A 12,478-nucleotide genomic window follows, 5' to 3' on the forward strand; every position below is an offset into this window, starting at 1 on the left:
AAAATATCAAAGGTAATAAGATCAATGATTTTTACATTTACATGTAATAATTTGGAGATAAAATTGATGTCATCTGAAATTTTGTTTCATGTTTTAAATATATAATATTGTTTATTATTATTATATTTCTAATTTCTCATAATTGTGAAATTTGAGAGATCATTGTAACAGAAAAACAGAACAAACAGAAAAGTTATTAGACAAAACAACTTTTTTAATTTGGATGCTGTTACATATGAATTGGGCTTTTAAATGTGGTTTTAAAAGATACTTGAAGAGTATTAAATATTTAATGATGGGTTTTTTTGTAAAGTAGATATAATAAGATTATTAAAATAGCATGTTTTTATTTGAAATTCTTGGCTATTATGAAAGCATATGGGTGATTTAAAGATGTAGCTTCAACATGAGTCATCTGTCAAGTATTTGGTGTACGAATGAAGCCTCAGAATATTGATTATTTTAATTAAAAGAAAACGATAAATGAAATATTAATTGTTAGGAAAATATCAAGAAAGATAGTCAAACCTTAAGTTGTGGCTAGTGGAATTTTGCTATTTAAAGTATAAATTACTAGAATTTACTATGGTTTGAGCTTTGATTATAGGAATAGTAGTAGAAAATAATCTGTACTATAGTCTTCCAACTGCTAAAGGTGGATGTCTGTGCTTGCGAAAAGTTTTGAGGATGGCCTAGGGCTTTGCATTCAATCTCAGAATGATCTCAACCACAGCAAAATCCCAAAATTGTTTCTAGTCATGGAAGCCCTGGGGTGAATCATACTTGTCACATTGTTGCTGTTGGCCCCAATTGTCAGTGTTATAGCTCACTGAGTAAACCTAGGTATAAGGACTGAGATCTGCCTTCATTAAATGCAGATCCTCACCCCACTGGGTCAGAGCTCCAGCACATGTGTCCCTGCTTGCCAACCTAACTTTGAAATTAAACTTCTGTTTGAACCCTGATTCTTCTGTCTCTAGCCTGCTTTGTTTGGCTCCTGCTACCCACAGGTTAGAGACTAGTTACATCTGGTTGACAAGATGTACTGTTGGAAGGGGAAAGGAAGGAAATAATCAAAAAAATCTTTTAATAGACAATAAGCAATAAATAAGTACAGTGGGTATTTACATATCTTTCAGTCAATTTTCTGATGATAAGATGTGGCACTATCCCTTGCAAAAGCTTGCAGGTCTCTACTAATACCCTCAGTGAGTATGTGTGCATTTATAGATAATTCTCACAAAATGTTTGTACAGTTGAGAAAGTAAATATATAGGCTAGTAGTTGCTAATGTTCTCTCCTTAATCCTGTTTTGGTAAAAAATAAAAACTTTTAATCCAGGTCTCTGTTATCTTCCCTTGTAAACTGACTCCTCAAAGTCATCATAATTGTGTTTTCATCAGCATGTCTTCTATGTATTTTTCATCTAATCCAGCTATCTTTTCAGTTTTTGTTCTTCCATTTCTACCTTTTCTCTAAGTACATTAGAACTCCACTGTTGTAATGATTACGGATCTTTCTCAGCCTTCTTCAGTTTTACTCCTTTTTTAATTTATTTTTTTATTTTATTAAAGCTTTTTATTTACAAAACATGCATGGGTAATTTTTTTAACACTGACCCTTGCAAAACCTTCTTTTCCAAATGTTCCCTTATTTCCCCCACCCTCTCCCCTAGATGGCAGGTAGTCCAACACATGTTAAATATGTTAAAATATATGTTAAATCCAATATATATGTATACATAGTTACATAGTTATCTTGGTGCACAAAAAAAAAATCGGATCAAGAAAGAAAATCAGTTTTACTCTAGGATGACTTCATTTATGTGACAGTGGTCATTAACTGAATAAACCAATCATTTCCACTCCAAACGAAGTAACTAACAAGACACTATGATCTGTATACCTTTATGAGATGAGAATTTATCTCAATTTAGACAGTCGGAAATAGAATTAGGTCTGACTGAAGCTTAGGAATTTCCACGGAATCAGACCAAAGGTATTTACCGATGCAACAGGGATGTCTGCTGGAATTTGTTGGGAGAACTTGCAGTTGTGCCCCGTAGATTTTATATAAAAGCAACAAGCTAGTTTGCCTTCCAGCTGATTTGAAGAGAAAGACATCCTAGCCAATCCCCGGAAAGAGAAAAACTTGGGGAAGGAAGGGGAGGAAACGGTTGCTTTTAATGAAGGCTTTTCAGTTCACTTCTCCACCCAGCCCTCCCCAGGACCTTGTGAACTGAATAGGGCCAGAAGTTTTGGAAATTCTCATTAATATTTTATGGTCAGGAGTGTCTTCATGGGGTCAAACTAAACTTTGAGGGAAAGGAAAGTAGCTCTAAGATTCTACAAGGATTACATTTAGTTTAATATGGGGGCGGGAATACTTTGGGGGGTTTTAGCCTCCGTCGCGGGTCCTAATCTGGACTAGAAAGGCTAAGGCAATCTCGCCTGAGCCGGTCCGCTAGGCATCTTTACAGCAGATCAGGAACCTCTTTTCTAGGGCGCTAAACCGTTGGTGTTGGACATGCCGGATGCATCACTTGCAGCTGTTGCCAGTTGGGCCCGCCGGCATCTACTTTGTGCAAAGCGAAGCCAGCAGCACTGATCCCCCTTTCCCCTCTTCCCCCCCACCCCCGGGGGCTTTCTCCTCGTGAACCTGCGGGGCTCCTGGAGCTGGAGCTGCTTCCATTGCCAAAGCAGCAGACGGAGGCAGCCAGCGCTCACCTGCAGGAACCAGGGCTTCCTGGTACTACTCCAGGATGGTTTAAGAAGCGGGAATCTCCGAGTAAATAAATGTCTCAGCTAGTCGCCCAAGAGCGAGAAATGACAGATCTTGAACTTCCTCGAGATTAACTTAATACATAGTGCCCAGAGCTACCTGGGGGCCTGGCCACCCTACCTTGGATAAAGGAACGAGGCCGGGGCTGGACCACGAAAGTTATTGTTCGTCATATCACTCACTACAAATTGACAGGGAGCTACAAAGATTACTAGGCACTATCAACACTAAAACCTCATTTCTGTCTTCTAAATATTTGTTTAAATTTAAAAATAAAAAAGTAATTTAAACAATTCTTAAATTAAAAATAATAATAAAGTCAATTTTAAAATAATATTCTTTAAAAAAGAAAGAAAGAAATTCTAAGTGGCTTCTTTAGAAACATGTCTCTCTGGGCTTTTTTTTTTTTTTTAACATTAATTTTTAAAAACATTTCAAATTCCAAATTCTCTCCTTCCAGATGCTCCTCCATCCTTTGAGAAAACAAGTAATATATTTCAAAAGATGTTTCCATATTAGCTATGTTGCAAAAAAAAAAAAGGGGGGGGGTGAAAAAGGTATGCTTTGATTTATATTCAGTTTGTCAGTGTTTCTGGAAGTTGATTGCATTTTTCATTACTGGTTCTCTGAAACTGTTAGGACAATTTCTTAACCACCACCTTGTAAGGTTTTCTTTTCCTACTTCTCTTATTGAGTCCTGTCCAACTCTGTGGTTCCATGGGCCACAGGGTTTCCCTGGAATGGTTTGCCATTTTCTTCTCCAACATGTCTCCTTTTTATAGATGAGGAACTGAGGAAAATAGGAGTTAAGTAACTTGTATAGGGTCACACAGTATCTGACTGGATTTAAATCCAGCCTTCCTGATTCCAGACTGCACACTATTATCTATTGCACCATTTTAGCTGTCCTGGGTCACAAGACAAACCACTGTTGATAAGACATTGAGGTAGAATGGGTCTTTGAGGCTGAGCTAGGTGACTGCCCTTGTTGTGATGGGAACTTCCATTTTGAAGTGACCTGCCAGATCTGCAACCAGGAGTACTTCCATGACACTCTTTTTTCTAAGCGGTTAATCATCTTGGAATTCAAGCGCTCCCCCCCCCCCCCCCCCCCTCTCTCTCTCTCTCTCTCGGTTTAGTATCCTTTCAGGCTGTGTGGTGGAGGAAGAGCTCTATACCTTCAGGTTCTATTGCATGGATTTGTTATGCCCCTACACTGGGCCAATGGGACCTCTGTGGTCCTTCCCATCCCTTTCCCCATCCCCATCCCCTACTTTACTGATCTGACTGAGTTTCACCAAATCTCACTGTGTCAAATTGAACTCTCAGGTAAGATTCTCAAAGGACTTCCTTCTAACAATTTATTTTCTTCTAAAGGAGCAGAAAAATTGAACTGGAAGGCAGAGAGAGATACCAAGTTTTCCTTAGAAGACAGTCTATTTTGAGATCGTTTAAAAAAAAAATCAGAAACTACAAACTCTTATCTCAAGTAAGTGAATATTTGTAAACTGCTTAGAACATAGAACCTGACAAAGTAGGTATTTAATAAATGCTTGTTCCCTTCCTTCCTTCCTACCCACCCCTTATTAGTATTTGATTTTTTTTCCTAGGTGTCCTCTGAAGTCAGGGAATCATGGTAACCAGTGAAAAATTACTATGCCTGATAAATTTTAATTTTGTTTAATGTTTAGAAATGGTATGTCTCTGAAAGAGTCCCATATGTATGCAGATTCGATAGTGCCTGAAGACTAGTTTTCACTCTCTGCTTAAATTATTTGCTACTGGTTCTGGTTCTGATTATCTAATTCCACTGAGCCCAGGACAGTAATTGTGAGGCTCCATCCATAAAGGTAGGCCTGGAATGATCATAATCATGAGGCAATCTTTCCTGATCTTAATGGAAGATTCCACATGAACTAACAAGGTACTCTGGACCCACCTGGTGAAGAAGACTGCTCCCATCATTGTTTTTGGACCCACTATAATTCAACAGGATGGAATTAAGGTCCCCCTCAGTAGTTTCATGTCTTATAAGGAAGCTTTGTGGCCCATATTGTGATTTATCTTTAGGTTTCAGCTTTACCTAAATATCCTAGATCTTAACTCCCTCCATTTATTTTCTGTAACTGTCAGTTTTTCTAATTAACTAAAATATTCATATAAGTGGAGTTCCAAGATTGTGCCAGTAACTTATAGGCAAAAAAGCGTGACTATCTTGAATTGTCTGTGTTTTCATATTTGGCAACAAATCTTGGGTGCCATTTTTTCTAATACATTGTCTCAGTTTTTGAATGAAAATCTTAATTGGGTAGGATTTTTAGTTCTTGTTTCCTTGAAGATTACTTTATAAGAAGGTTAGGTGAATTAAATCTTTTCCTTGAGAATTAAAAAAAGAGAGAGAGAGAGAGAGGAACTTTACAAGAAGCCCAGCAGAAAAATTATACCATGCCTCATGAGACCTTTATAAAGCATATTGTATTGTCAAAGAACCACACTGATATCAGTCACATAAGCCAAAAGAGAATTTACTTGTTAAACAAGGGAAAATGGCCAGATTGTTGTGAGTCCTGTTCTCATTATATTCATGCACAGCTGCACACTTTTATAAGTTTCTGGTAGAGATGTCCATTAAGTGGGAGAAGTCTGTTAACAGTGGAGAAAAAATTCAAGATTTTTATAGCTTTTTGTGATTTCTTGGTTTACATTCTAAGCAGTTTGTGAAATGAGTGTTCTTGTGCTTTTCTGTTAGAGTATACTTGCTAGTGTGGTTTTTTTTTTTATTCAAACTTTTTCAGTGCTCCAAGATACAGTAATTAGCTTCCTTTCTTTTGTCTTCCTCTTTTCATTCAAAACCAGAGACTCTTTTGTCACCTGAAGAATGACTGTTGGCTCACTGCATCTAAAGGGTCGTTTATGATGGGAGGATCACTGCAACTAGAGCCCATGACCTTTAAAAATATGGGTCCCTCTGTCTATGAGTGAGTCTTCAAACAGGAAAAACAAGATTTAAAAGTTTCTTTGGGACTACTAACACTGTTGCTGTTCTACACAATAAGGCTTCAATCCATTTTACAAAATACAGGACAATGGGCCTTGTGGATGGGATTCAGTACTTTGTCTGTCCTACCTTTACAGGTCTCTATTACACCTTGGTGTAGTAGATTCCCAGATCAACTGTAGAATCTTCTGTTAAATATTAAAAGCCCCCCCCATAATCCACCCTTTTTCTAGATTTCCAGTCTTTTTATACTTTATTTTCCCCTATCTTCTCTACTTCTTTACTACTCTATCTGGAGTAGACAATAGCCTGATTCTTATTACTTGTATTGTTATGCCTCACTTTCCTTGAATTATTATACCCTAAATAAAATTATTATGGCTACACTCCCTGCCCCCTTCCTGGCCATTACGACTGAGAGAAGCTCTGACCACTTTATATTCCATAGAGTCATAAAACTCCAGGTGGCTTATCTCAAATGCCTACTTGCTGACTCCTGCTCTTGACTTTCTTATCTTGAGCCCCATCCTGTTAAGACTAAGTTATGATCCTTTCCTGGAATTATGGCTTTTCCACTCACCCAATGTTCTCCCCTACCTATGCCTTTGTTTCCTTGATAGCTGGAGCCCTATAAAAGTCTCTGAATGCTTTGAGACAAGAGTCCCATGCAGCCAGTTGGGGGGGTCAAACATCTTTTGGACATGAATCCTATTTGATCAACTAGCCCAAATTCTCCACTATTAAAATATTAAAAAATAAAAACAAAAACAAAAAACTCCTTCCTTGCTGTTCATCATGTTTTTCATCATTATCTAGTATTTTTCTACTACTCCCATCGTGTCTTTGGGTCAGGACTGATAATGGGATCACTTGATTAAACAGAGGTGTTCTAACAGGTCTCAGTTGTCCAGGATGGAGTTCCCCAAATAATATGTAAATTTCTGTGAATTCCCAGTAGGAACAGTATGAGTAGTAGAATTTTCAACATTACTTTGTGAACTCAGATACCTGATGATAGTAATAGTAACAGTAAGATTCATCAGAAAATGTTTATGGTTCTCCTGTCATGGTCATGAATTTTCTATGAAAAAAGGAGGAAGCAAATAATTATAATAACATCAAAATTTTTCGGTAAACCCTAGGCCTAAAAAAAATCACACACTGGCATCGTAAGTATAGTGGGATAAAAATCCCTCATCTTTATTTAATTTCAAATAAATGTCATAAATATCTTTTGGATTAGCCAATTGTTATGCCAGAACATCACATGTTCAGGGAATCTCATAGCCAGATTCTTTATCTAGCAGGTGAACAATTTTCCTGCTTTGAGAGGAATTTATATAATAGAGAAAATGAGTCAAGAATATTCTATCATTATCTTCATAAAATGATACTCTTACTCTACTCTGAAATTTATAACCAACAGGGAGGACTTGCAAGTAAATGTTTAACAAACAGCTTTAGGGGGAATGAGAGCAGGACACACTTTTAATTTGCATTATTTACATTTTTCAATCTGCATTATTCTTTCCTCAAGGTTTCTTAAGTCTAGACAATCAACAAAACAGTAATTCAAGACCTAAATTGTGGTTTTTGTCAATTTCCAAAGGGTAAATATTCCCTGAAAATTTAACTTCCAGTTCTGGAGAGCTGGGTTTGAGCTGTCTCTGGCACACTCTTGTGGCAGACTACTTTTTACATTGCAATAGGAGCTTTCTGTTGGCATTTTCTTTTGAAAGGTAGACTACTGAATATGAAAAGTGCTCTAAATCATTATTGAGCAGAGAAATGCAAATAAAGACAACTCTGAGGTACACCTCTCAGATTGGCTAAAATGACAGGAAAAGATGATGATGAATGTTGGAGGGGATGTGGGAAAACTGGGACACTGACACATTGTTGGTGGAACTGTGAGTGGATCCAACTATTCTGGAGAGCAATTTGGAACTATGCCCAAAGGGCTATCAAACTGCATACTTAGATCCAGCAATGTTTCTACTAGTCTATACCCTAAAGAGATCTTAAAGGAGAGAAAGGGACGGACCCCCATGTGCAAAATTGTTTGCAGCAGCCCTTTCTGTAGTGGCAAGGAACTGGAAACTGAGTGGATGCCCATCAGTTGGACAATGGCTGAATAAGCCATGGTATATGAATGTTATGGAATATTATTGTTTGTAAGAAACAACCAATAGGATGATTTTAGAGAGACCTGGAGAGACCTACATGAACTGATGCTGAGTAAAATGAGCAGAACCAGGAGATCATCATACACAGCAATAACAAGATTATATCTGATGCACATGGCTCTCATCAGCAATGAGGTGACAGATCAGTTCCAGTGTTCTCATGATGAAAAAAGCCATCTGCATCCAGAGAGAGGACTGTGTGAACTGAAAGTGGATTACAATATATTATTTTCACTCTTTTTGTTGTTTGCTTGAATTTTGTTTTCTTTCTCTCTTTTTTTTCCTTTTGGATCTGATTTTTCTTGTGCAGCATGATTTTTGAGGAGACATGTATAGAGGAATTGTACATGTTTGACATATATTGGATTACTTGTGGACTGGAGGCAGGGAAGGGAGGGAAAAAATTAGAACACAGGATTTTATAGGAGTGAATGCTGAAAATTATCTATGAATATGTTTTGAAAATAAAAAGCTATAATTAAAAAAAGAAAGGTAGACTATTGACTAAACAATTACTAAACAAAAACTCAAATTAAGAACAAATTAAATTATAACCCAAGAGGTCCTATCTCCGAGAGTAGATTCTACTGTTTATAATTTTGAGTAGGGTGTATATTTATGTCTGAAGTAAATAGTAATGCCAGTAAGTTCACAATAAATGACAGCTACTGGAAACATTTATGCTCTGTGCCTATTGGATGTCTATCAGCTCTTTTGAAAACCATTTAATTTTTTTCTTTCTTCCTAGTTGAGCATATATAAAAGTCAACCTTAGAAATTAATAAATAATTATAATCTGGGAGTTTATTCAGAAAGTAAACCTAAAAAAGTTCATTTTAAAACAAAAAGTCCCTGACTAAATTTAGCCCAGATAGCTTAATGCAAGCATCTTTTTAAACTGAGATCTGTGGATACAAGGTTAGTCTGTAGACCTGGAGACAGTTCTTGCTCCCAAAAAGCTTGCCTTCTGATGGTGGAAGATAACACATAGAAAGGAGCAGAAAAGTGGGTGGAGGAGCTCAAAGAGATGGAGAGTCAGAAGTCCAATCTGGAGAGGAATGAAGACAATGACTTCCTCCTTAAAATGAAAGTATTGGTAGAAACCAGCAAACCAGAGGATCTGATGGATTGAGGATGTAAGAAATAATGCAAGAAATAATCCAGGAGTAACGTGAACTTCCAGGATGAAGAGATTTCTATGGCAAGATAGACAAAAGTCCTGTGGAGGGAGAGTCAAGAACAAAGTCTTTGTTTTTCTTCTTTTTGGCATTTGATTTACAAAGCTCAAACTTTGATCTGAAATTATTGTAATTGATGTTTAAGTTCTTATATCTGTCTATATTCCATTTTTGGTCATCAATGACTTTAAAAAAAAATAAGATGATTAGAGTTGTTCTAATTGCATGCCATTTCTTTGTCTCATTTTTATTCTTTCTCCTCTTTGTTTTAATTTCCACCATAAAGTCAAGGGTTACAGACTAGCTGATTCAGAAACGACATCTATCAGTGATGAATCATTTCCCGTCTATTACAATGCAATTAATTTCACATTTTGTGAGGCTATTCAATTCTCACCATATTTGGTACCTTCTAATTCTTTTGTTAAGACATTCATAACATAGATGCATGAGGCTTCTGTTTAGTCTGTGTGACTCTGACCTCATTCCTTATTCATGGTCTATATTTTCCTACATATTTTTCACCATCTTCACATACTTTAGTGTTAAAGTCATTCAATATCAGGATATATGCCATTTGAATTTAAACTGATCAAAGAAGATTCAGCACTTCCCTATTACCAGGAGGATGAAATGCAAACTCCTCTGCTTGACGTCTAAAGCTTTTCACAACATGACTCCTATTTATCTTTTCAGACTAATTTCATTACTTCTGCCAACACCCCCTGTTCCCTTCTCTCCTCACTCTCCATTGTAGTTCACCTGGCCCACTACATTCTTTCTCATTTATAACATTCAATCTTCCGCTGATAGCTTTTTGCACAGTAAAAAGTACATTAATTAAAAGTAAGTTAAAGTAAAAAAAAAAAAAAATCCCCATGCTTGGAATATTTTTTTTCATCTCCTCTGCCTCTTAGAACAATCAATTCTTTTTGAAACTTAGCTCGAGTGATATTTTTTACTGTAAGAGACCTTTCAAGTCATCAATGCACCTTCCATTTATTCTGTATTTACTGGCATTTGTTTTTCAGTCCTGTCCGACTCTAAGTGACTCCATGGACCAAATGGTTTGCCATTTCCTTTTCCAGTAGATTAAGGCAAATAGAAGTTAATGACTTGCCCAGCGTCACACAGCTAGAAAGTATTTGATGACACATTTGAACTCATGTCTTCCTGACTCCAGTGTTCTATCTATCCTACCATCTAGACGTCTTCATTTACTGGCAAAAATCTATGTTAGCTTTCACTGAACATGTTGCATCCCCTCCAGGAGAATATAAGCTTCTCAATTATGAGGTTTATTTTATTTGTATTTATATCCTCAATACCTAGAACAGTGCTAAATTGATTGAGCACATAATAGGTGCTTTTTCTTCTTTTCTTTTGATTTCTTCTATTTTCCTTCCCTTCCTCCTTTCCTCCTTTCCTCCCTTCCTCCCTTTTGTCCCTCCCTCCTTTCCTCCCTTCCTCCCTCCCTCTCTCCCTTCCTCCCTCCCTCTCTCCCTTCCTTCCTTCCTTCCTTCCTTCCTTTCTTCCTTCCTTCCTTCCTTCCTTCCTTCCTTTCTCCCTCCCTCCTCCCTCCCTTCCTCTTTTTCTTTCTTCCTCTCTCTCTCTTTATTTCTTTCTCTCTCCTTTATTTTGGGGTTTCTCCTTTCAACTTCATAGAGAATTCAATACCTTCTTGTTTTCTCTCTTTTAAAACCCTTTTTAGAAAAAAAAAAGATTGGAAATACATTAGTACTAAAGTGTAAGAAGGATGTCAACTTAAATGTCACCTCGCCATTGGAGTATTTACATTTTAAAAGGAACTCAAATTAAAGGATGATGCTGTAAAGATCAGGAAGTCATCATAAGCATAGGTGAAGGAAGTGTTTCAGGGAGGGGTGGGTTGAAGAGAATGGAAGGAGAATTTCCAGGGATTCCAAAATGTCTATGCTCCCTATGCATCTTTTGCTTATCTTTTTTGGGAAAGGGTGAGCTGAGTCCAGAGTTGAACTGAGGATTAGCCAAATATGCTAATAAGCCAGGATATGAAAGAATCAACAATCCTAGGGAAATAAAGCAGGGTGTGAATGAACTTTTAAAAGAGTAATTACAGTTCAAAGTTCAAAGACTGGGGTTCCATCCGAGATCCTGGGGCAGGGTTGAAAAGCACAAGTTTAGGTTTATAAATTCAAAAGATCTACATCATTTTTCAATGATGTGTTCACTTCTCTTCAGCTACAGTCAGAGCAATTGTGGGCTAAGACTCAAAGCTTCAAGGCTGCCAACAGCAAAACTAGGTCATGTTCCTGGACATCTATGCTGAAAAAAAAATTGGTTGTTGATATTCTTATGTTAGGTTTTTTTATTGGGGGGGGGGAGTAATGGGGAAGATGTGATTGGGGGTGTTAATAAGTCCTGAGCTTTTCATTTTACTCAATTACACCCAACAGCTTCGTGTACCCAGACTGAGTTTTTTGAACAAATACTTGTAAAGACTGTAAGACAAAGTGGCAAGGTCAAACATGGCTTGGCTCTGTAAACCAAGGCTTTAATGGCCAAATGAAGCATGCTCAGGATATAAAAGACTAAAGGTCACACACATTGCTGCATCTGGGAAGCAATCATCTTCAATATCATCATCTTACAATGCAAAGATTTGGAAATAAATTGAGCAAAGCCAAGTAGAAGAAGTGATAATACACAGAATTGAAATAGTAATTTTAGATTTTACAATCATAACAGCTAGAATTTGTATAGCATTTTTAGATTTGTAAACCATTATATATGGGTCATCACCTCTGATTCTCACCATAACCCTGAGAGGTAGGTGCGGTAATTAACACTATTTTCCTGAAAGGAAATACTAAATATAATATTACCAAATGTAATATTAATAGACATTGTCCCTTAATCACCCTAACAATATTATGAATTTCAGTAATGTCTTCTTAAAATTATTTTCAATAGTATTTTATTTTTCTAAATACATGTAAACATCAAACTTCATTTTTGTAAGACATTTTCCAAATTTTTCTCCTTCCCCCTCTCCTTTACCTTTCTCCTTCCCAAGACAGCAAGGAATCTGATATAAATTAAATATGTGTAATTCTTTAAAGACATTTCCAGATTTGTCATATTGTGTAAGACCAAAGGTGGACCAAAGGAGAAAAAGTGACAAAGAAAAAAAACCAAACAAACAAAAGTGAAAATACTATGCCTCAATCAATATTTGGTCTCCATTATTCCCCCTTTGCATGCAGATGTTATTTTCCATCCCAAGTCTATTGGAATTGCCTTGAATCACCAAATTGTTGAGAAGAACCAAGTATATAACAGTTGATTATCACATA

Source organism: Sarcophilus harrisii, chromosome 5 (assembly GCF_902635505.1).
Source record: "Sarcophilus harrisii chromosome 5, mSarHar1.11, whole genome shotgun sequence".
Lineage (NCBI taxonomy): Eukaryota > Metazoa > Chordata > Mammalia > Dasyuromorphia > Dasyuridae > Sarcophilus > Sarcophilus harrisii.